Genomic DNA, 9,767 nt, shown 5'->3' with positions numbered 1-9,767 from the left:
CAGCAATATCTTTTCCCCAGCTCTTATCTACAGTTCAGCCGGCGGTTTATTCCACGGAGAGTAAACTCTGCGGCGGCTGCTCTTATTGTTCTGCCACGGCGATACAAATAAGCTCCTCAGACTATTCTTAATGGTTATTAGAGACCTGCGAGGAGAGACCTGCGAGGAGAGACCTACGAGGAGAGACCTACGAGGAGAGACCTATGAGGAGAGACCTATGAGGAGAGACCTATGAGGAGAGACCTATGAGGAGAGACCTATGAGGAGAGACCTATGAGGAGAGACCTGCGAGGAGAGACCTATGAGGAGAGACCTATGAGGAGAGACCTATGAGGAGAGACCTGCGAGGAGAGACCTATGAGGAGAGACCTATGAGGAGAGACCTATGAGGAGAGACCTACGAGGAGAGACCTATGAGGAGAGACCTATGAGGAGAGACCTATGAGGAGAGACCTATGAGGAGAGACCTATGAGGAGAGACCTGCGAGGAGAGACCTATGAGGAGAGACCTGCGAGGAGAGACCTATGAGGAGAGACCTACGAGGAGAGACCTGCGAGGAGAGACCTATGAGGAGAGACCTACGAGGAGAGACCTATGAGGAGAGACCTATGAGGAGAGACCTGCGAGGAGAGACCTATGAGGAGAGACCTATGAGGAGAGACCTATGAGGAGAGACCTACGAGGAGAGACCTATGAGGAGAGACCTATGAGGAGAGACCTATGAGGAGAGACCTATGAGGAGAGACCTATGAGGAGAGACCTGCGAGGAGAGACCTATGAGGAGAGACCTGCGAGGAGAGACCTATGAGGAGAGACCTATGAGGAGAGACCTGCGAGGAGAGACCTATGAGGAGAGACCTACGAGGAGAGACCTATGAGGAGAGACCTATGAGGAGAGACCTATGAGGAGAGACCTATGAGGAGAGACCTGCGAGGAGAGACCTACGAGGAGAGACCTACGAGGAGAGACCTATGAGGAGAGACCTACGAGGAGAGCGAGAGAGGCGCATCCCACTTCGCCCACTTCTACGATCATTTTGAGCCTTTGCGCACTAGAGTAAGCTCTGATGGAGCGGTTCAGATGCGCTTCGAGGGTGTGGAAAGAGCCGAGTTTCAAAGCAAGCTGACCTAATTTAGGATAGATGGCGTATTTAATGTGAATGCAGACAATGGGTTTCAGAGTTTGCTAAAGAGTTTTACAGTTGTGGCAGCTGTAGAAGCCATTATGGCAATATAAGAACACACTGCCACATTATAATAATACCCCAGACGTCTTTATGTGCTGGTTTTGTTTAGATGGGGACATTTAATGTGTAGCTAAATTGCACAATCTATCCGTCACCATATCAGTAATGGCTGATATATATTCATTAGACACCTATTGTAATCGTTGCCGCTCTTTAGGGGCCAAGCACCGAAGGTGCGGAGGCTCCTATTAAAATCGTTAGATTTCTTACTATATTATTATTATTCTGCCATTGGAGTCTATGGCAGCCCATAGAACCACTTGCGGGAAAGTTGTGAAATTTGTCACACTGATAGAGGACAGTACCAATAGTAACCACACCAAATTTTGAGTCTCTAACTCAATCCCTCTAGCGCCACCACCTGTCCAAATTATGTTAATAACTTTTGAACCATAAGGGCTAGTAAAAAAAATGCCACCATTTAGATTTTTCCAAAAAACCTACTTTTGCGAACTCGTCTGATTTGCACGAAAATTTAACCCGATCATCTTCAGGCGGTGCCAACAAAAAGTTATGGAATTCAAGTTATTTCTCAAATCGTTTTTGATAAACGCGCAAACAAATTTTACGTAGCAGTTGCGAAAATACACTTAAGGCTGTATCTCCGCAACACTTTATCGTATTCAGACCAAACTTGGTACATGTCATCACAAGCACGACCTGAGGAAACATGCAGCGTTTCGGCGCAGCGCCACCTACTGGTCCGGAGATGCATAAAATGGCTATTTTTGCTTATTACTTCTGAACCGTTTGTCCATATAAAAGTGGTCTCGTTAGATTCGGGACGTCATGTCGAGTCGTCTGATGTCCGATTTTACCATATCGGCCATTTTGAATTATGTGCTAAAATGCTATATTTTATGAACTCATGAACCGATTGTTACGAAACTCGGTTTGGGTCATCAGCACGATGCCCTGAAGGAGCCTAAGAAGTTTCCAAACAGCGCCACCTAGTGGATTTTTTTCTTCTTCAAATGCTTACAACTTTGGGTGTGGTTGACCTATTTTTATGGGAGTAACTTTTTTTGTCTCCTGAATCCTTGCCGAGTCCAATGATATCAGACTTGCCTGGTTTCGATGTATGGGTTGTGCAGCGTTGTAATTTAGCGCTTATAAAACATTAGCTGATATCTTCGAAAATGCTAGTCCGATCGAGACGAAACCAGTGTCAGAAGTTTCTGAAACATATGTCGATATCTAAATGCTAATGCGCAAATGTCAAAATATTGATCGTTGGGGGAGTAAAATCCAATCAAAGTCAGGTGTCAGTCATTTTCTACATGTTTTTTTTTTTCATTTAAAAGTCTATAACTCCAAAACAAAATGAGATATTTTCACCAAAATTGACACACATGTATGGGCTCACTCTGAGGACACATAAGAAAAATGGTAGGATTGAGCCTCTTGGTGGCGCTATAATTAAACAAACTATGACATTGGCTCTATACATCTCAATGTTTTAATGTGGGGTTTTAACATTTTTGCTTAAATTGTCTTCAAATGTCTTCACTCATTTTTTCTGTTGGTCTGCTTGTTTGCTTCTGTTGCGCTTGGCCCCGGTATTGCTGCTTGCAGCTATATTTATTATTCTTTTACTACTACTACTACTACTACTTCCGCTCTTGAGTCTATGGCAGCCCATAGAACTGCGTACAGGAAAGTTATGAAATTTGGCACACTGATAGACTGTCTGAACTGTCACCATATCAAATTTGGAGTGTCTAACTCAGTCCCTCTAGCGCCACCAACTGTCCAAAATTGCAATTATGCTAGTAACTTTTGAACCGTAAGGGTCACAGGTTGATTCGTGGCTCATGACGATTCAAACTCGTCCTAGACAGTTTATCTGATTTGCACAAAAATTAAACCAGATCATCGTCAGACAATGGCAACAAAAAGTCATGGAATTCAAGTTGATTCATATTCGGGGTGGCATGCTGAGTCGAATGATCCATTTTCCCATATCGGCCATTTTGGGCGTTGGCTATTTTGAATTTTGTAGTAAAATGCTGTATTTCATGAACGCATTAGCGTATCGTTGCGAAACTCTGTATGGGTCATCGTGCCGATGCCCTGAAGGAGCCTGAGAAGTTTCAAGACAGTGCCACCTAGTGATAAAACACATTCACATGCTTATAACTTTGGGTGTGGTTGACTTATGTTCAAGGTCATATCCTTAGATTCCTGAATCCTTGCAGAGTCCATCGATACCAAACATGAGCCTGAGAAGTTTCGAGCCTGCGCCACCTTGTGATCTAGAAACCAAAAACCAGAATCATAGCGAGTTGACAAAATGTTAATGGCCAAATGTCCTATATACCATCAATATATCGGTTATCGGCTTTCAAGTATAAAGAATTATCATTATCGGACAAAATATTGGTTATCGGCTTTCAAATATAAAGAATTGTTGTATCGGCCAAAATATCGGTTTTTGGCTTTCAAATATAAAGATTTATCGTATCGGCTCATATATATCGGTAATCGGCTTTCAAATATAAAGAATTATCATATCGACCAAAATATTGGTTATTGGCTTTCAAATATAAAGATTTATCGTATCGGCTCATATATATCGGTTATCGGCTTTCAAATATAAAAAAATTGTCGTATCGGCTTATATATCAGTTATCGGCTTTCAAATATAAAGAATTGTTGTATCGGCCAAAATATCGGTTTTTGGCTTTCAAATATAAAGAATTATCATATCGGCCAAAATATTGGTTATTGGCTTTCAAATATAAAAAAATTGTCGTATCGGCTTATATATCAGTTATTGGCTTTCAAATATAAAGAATTATCATTATCTTACAAAATATTGGTTATCGGCTTTCAAATATAAAGAATTGTCGTATCGGCCAAAATATTGGTTATCGGCTTTCAAATATAAAGAATTGTCGTATCGGCCAAAATATCGGTTATCGACTTTCAAATATAAATAATTATCGGTATCGTCTCTATATATTGGTTTTTGGCTTTCAAATATAAAGATTTATCGTATCGGCTCATAAATATCGGTCATCGGCTTTCAAATATAAAGAATTATCGTTATGGGCCAAAATATCGGTTATCGATTTTCAAATATAAATGGTAAATGGTAAATGGACTGCATTTATATAGCGCTTTTAACAGGCCAATGGCCTTCCAAAGCGCTTTACACATTGCCTCACATTCACCCATTCACACACCGACGGCAGTGTCTGCCATGCAAGGCGCCATCCAGCTCGTCGGGAGCAGCTGGGGTTAGGTGTCTTGCTCATGGACACCTCGACACTTGGTCAGGTGGAACCGGGGATCGAACCACCAACCTTCCAGTTTGTAGACAACCTACATGAACCACTGAGCCACTGCCGCCCCAAAATATTGGTTATCGGCTTTCAAATATAAAGAATTGTCGTATCGTCCAAAATATGGGTTATCGACTTTAAAATATAAAGAATTATCATATCGGCTCTATATATCGTTTTTTGGCTTTAAAATATAAAGATTTATCGTATCGGACAAAATATTGGTTATCGGCTTTCAATTATAAAGAATTATCGTTATCGGATCAGCCAAAATTTTCATATAGGTGCATCCCAAGAAATTTTAGAATCGGTATGATATATATATATATATAGACCGTATTTACGTGCTTGCCAAAACCATAGACATATTATCATTAGAATTATCTAATGGACAATTTCAAATATAAAAAAATTGTCGTATCGGCTTATATATCAGTTATCGGCTTTCAAATATAAAGAATTGTTGTATCGGCCAAAATATCGGTTTTTGGCTTTCAAATATAAAGAATTATCATATCGGCCAAAATATTGGTTATCGGCTTTCAAATATAAAGAATTGTCGTATCGGCCAAAATATCGGTTATCGACTTTCAAATATAAATAATGATCGGTATCGTCTCTATATATTGGTTTTTGGCTTTCAAATATAAAGATTTATCGTATCGGCTCATAAATATCGGTCATCGGCTTTCAAATATAAAGAATTATCGTTATGGGCCAAAATATCGGTTATCGACTTTCAAATATAAAGAATTGTCGTATCGGCCAAAATATCGGTTATCGACTTTCAAATATAAAGAATTATCGAATTGGCTCTATATATTGGACTTTGCCTTTCAAATATAAAGATTTATCGTATCGGCTCATATATATCAGTTATCGGCTTTCAAATATAAAGAATTGTCGTATCGTCCAAAATATGGGTTATCGACTTTAAAACATAAAGAATTATCATATCGGCTCTATATATCGTTTTTTGGCTTTAAAATATAAAGATTTATCGTATCGGCTCATATATATCAGTTATCGGCTTTCAAATATAAAGATTTATCGTATCGGCTCATATATATCAGTTATCGGCTTTCAAATATAAAGAATTGTCGTATCGTCCAAAATATGGGTTATCGACTTTAAAATATAAAGAATTATCATATCGGCTCTATATATCGTTTTTTGGCTTTAAAATATAAAGATTTATCGTATCGGACAAAATATTGGTTATCGGCTTTCAATTATAAAGAATTATCGTTATCGGATCAGCCAAAATTTTCATATAGGTGCATCCCAAGAAATTTTAGAATCGGTATGATATATATATATATATAGACCGTATTTACGTGCTTGCCAAAACCATAGACATATTATGTCTGTGGCCAAAACCATTCACACACTTTTTGCTAACTGGCAAGCAGCATTAGCAGCTCATCTTCTTCTTTGTCTACTTACTACTTCTTCGTTGTATCAATGTGTGTTCGCCAAGAGCGTTTTGTGCTTGAGCGCCACCAAGTGGTGTTTAACTGTCACTTCAGCAGCTCCAGCCACGTAAACAGAAGCGCCGTTCTCATTGGTCGGCCAGTTTTTAACGCGCCGCATCAAAATAAAAAAACGAACCCGAGGCGTTTTAAAAAAAATGACGCTTTTACGCCGGGCGTTTTGCGCGTCGGTGTGCACACTCACATTGGCGCCCTTTGTTTAGTCACGAGGCGTTAAACGTCGCCGATAAACACGCGCAAAAATCGCCCCGGTTTGAACAGGCCTTAAGACATTTTTTGTTTTTTGTAAATTAAAATTAATATATAATTTTTGGTATTAGTTTGTGATATAATTTAATTTAGATTATTATAATATATTATTTGCAAATGTATGCAGTATAACTATTATATTATTAGTTATTTTGACATTCTCGAAATATGACTGTTGTCGGTCAATATTAGACATTTTTAGGTTTTTGTAAATTAAATTGAATGTAATATTTTTTTCTTGTAGCAGTTTATTATGTAATATAAATTTGCAAATGTATACAATATAACTATTATATTATTATTTGTTATTTTGACATTTTGAAATATGATTGCATTGTGACTGTTATCGGTCAATATTAAACATTTGTATTTTTTTCTAAATTGATATAATTTTGGGGTATTTTGTTTATTATATCATTTATTTTAGATTATATATACAGCACCAGTCAAATGTTAGAAACATTAAACTCTCTTCTGCTCACCAAGGCTGCATTTATTTGATCAAAAATACAGTAAAAACACTAATTTTGTGAAATATTATTACTATTTAAAACAGCTGTTTTCATTCAAAAACATAAAAAATAGTAATGTTTCCAAACGTTTGACCGATACTGTATGTGCAAAAATATATTTGCATATGTTCCGGCTTAGCAAATTTGTCCTCAACAGTTACTCTTTATCCTGGATAATAAAAACATTTGTGCACATTTTTATTGTTCGTAAATTGGTTTCTTTGTTGCCTTAGGAAAACGGTCACATTATGACGTGATCATGCGCAATATGGTGGATGTGAGATTACGCCGCCATCAGTCAGCCGTTATTGTCTTCCTTCTTGACGTCCGTTCAGAGACAAAAGGTGCTTATGAAGACGCAGCTGCATTAAACTGATGAATTAATTATCAGCTTTGACGACTGAGAGTTGGAGTAATTAAACAGCTAAGCTCTTACGGCCGATGGAGAAACTTCAGACTGATCCCTGTAAACCCTTCTGAAATGCATTCGACTCCATGACGAGGGACCGCATGCTCGCATTAGCATTCGTAATTAGCTGATTAGAAAACACGCTTTACATTTGCAAGCAGAGGAGAAAGATTTACCAAGGAGAAATAATGTGTTCTGCCACATTGCATTGTGCGCTAAGTCTTTTATTGACGGATAAGAGTGCAAAAGAAATGAGAAGAACAGCAAAAAAAGTTTCATTAAAACGTCCGCAGGTAAACAAACCTGACAGGCACAAAGAAAAGAGGCGGCGTTTTCAGCTCGAGCTCGAGCGCCTGGACGCTTTCTCTTCACGAGAGCTGAGAAACTTTACCTCAATAACTCTAATAATTCATCCACTGTGTATCTATCACTAACAAAGCCTTGCAACTAGCCTATGACATGCTAGCAGTGTGGTAGAAGATGCTCACAACATGCTAATTCATGATAACGAAACACAAAGTCATGTAAAAACATGCTAGCAAAATGTTTAATGTCAGTAAACATCCTTATTAATGCTAATAACATAAAGTTAACATGTTAAATAATGTTAGCAATGTGTTAAAACATGTTAACAACACGTTAATTAATGCTTACATGTTAAAACAGGCTAGCAAAATGTTAATTCATGATAAAACATGTTAACATGTTAAATCAGGCTAGCAATGTGTTTAAAACATGTTAAAACGTGTAAACACGTTAAACAATGCTGGCAATGTGTTAAAACATGTTAACAACATGTTAATTAATGCTAACATGTTAAAACAGGCTAGCAACATGTTAATTCATGATAAAACATGGTAGCATGTTAAATAATGCTAGCAATGTGTTAAGTTGTTAACAAAATGTCAAGTCATGCTAGCAATGTGTTAAAACACGTTAATTTAATGCTAACATGTTAAAACAGGCTAGCAAAATGTTAAATCATGCTTGCAATGTGTTAAAACGTGTTAACAACACTTTAATGCTAGCAATGTTTTAAAACATGTTAACAATACGTTAATTAATGCTAACATGTTAAAACAGGCTAGCAAAATGTTAAATCATGCTTGCAATGTGTTAAAACATGTTAACAACACTTTAATGCTAGCAATGTGTTAAAACATGTTAACAATACGTTAATTAATGCTAACATGTTAAATCAGGCTAGCAAAATGTTAAATCATGCTTGCAATGTGTTAAAACATGTTAACAACACTTTAATGCTAGCAATGTGTTAAAACATGTTAACAATACGTTAATTAATGCTAACATGTTAAATCAGGCTAGCAATGTGTTAAAACTTGTTAACAATACGTTAATTAATGCTAACATGTTAAATCAGGCTAGCAATGTGTTAAAACGTGTTAACAACATGGTAAATCATGCTAGCAATGTATTAAAAAATGCTAGCAATGTTAAAATATGTTAATAACATGGTAAATCATCCTAAAACATTCATTTATGTTAACAAAATGTTAATTTATGTTAGCAACATGGTAAAGCATTTTAGCAACATGTTAAATCATGTTTGCAATGTGTTAAAACATGTTAGCAACATTTAAAACAATGCTAGCCACATGCTAATTCATGTTAACAACATATGAAAACATGCTAACAACATGCTAATTCATGCCCTTTTATTGATGGATAACGGTTTAAAGAAATGAGAACATCAAAACAGTAATACAGTAGTAAAACACGGTAAAACAAGCTAATTTATGTAAACAACATGTTAACTTGTTAAATCTTGTAATTCATGCTAGCAGCATGTTAATTAATGTTAAAATATGTTAGCAACATGTTAAATCTTGTAAGCAATGTGTTAACATGCTAACAACATGTTAAAACATGCAAGCAACGTGTTCATTCATGTTAAATCATGTTAGCAAAATGTTAATTCATGCTGTTAAATCATTCTTAAACACCGATTTGTCAACAAAATGCTAATTAATGTTAACAAAATGCTAGCAACATGCTAATTCATGTTAAAACATGTTAATAACATCAGTAAAACATGTTATTAACATGCTTATTAATGCTACCTACATGCTTAAACATGTTAACATGTTATATCATGTTAAAACATACTAAGTAATGCTAACAAAATGTTAATTAATGCTAACATGTTAGCAACAATGCTAAAGAATGTTAGTAGCAGGTTAATTCATGATAAAACATATTAGCAACTTGTTAATTCATGCTTACAACATGTTAAAACATGCTAGCAACATGTTAAATCATATGAGAAACATGTTAATTAATGTTAACAACGTGAAAACATGTTAAATCATGTTAGAAACATGCTAATTAATGCTAACGACATTGTGAAATCATGTTAGAAACATGCTAATTAATGCTAACGACATGTAAAATCATGTTAGAAACATGCTAATTAATGCTAACATGTGAAATCCTGTTAGAAACATGTTAATTAATGTTAACAACGTGAAATCATGTTAGAAACATACTAATTAAGGCTAACAACATGTGAAAACATGTTAAATCATGTTAAAACATATAAAATAATGCT

General features: G+C 36.3%; 1 protein-coding gene across 1 annotated transcript in view; it reads left to right on the top strand.

Moving 5' to 3' along the window:
• Nucleotides 1-9,767, top strand: part of ctnnbl1 (catenin, beta like 1) — a 105,985-nt gene that overhangs the window by 59,235 nt on the left and 36,983 nt on the right. The gene's annotated exons all lie outside the window — the stretch shown is intronic.

This window comes from Gobio gobio, assembly GCF_949357685.1.
Source record: "Gobio gobio genome assembly, chromosome: 21".
Classification (NCBI taxonomy): domain Eukaryota; kingdom Metazoa; phylum Chordata; class Actinopteri; order Cypriniformes; family Gobionidae; genus Gobio; species Gobio gobio.
This window is presented reverse-complemented; position numbering and strand designations above follow the sequence as displayed.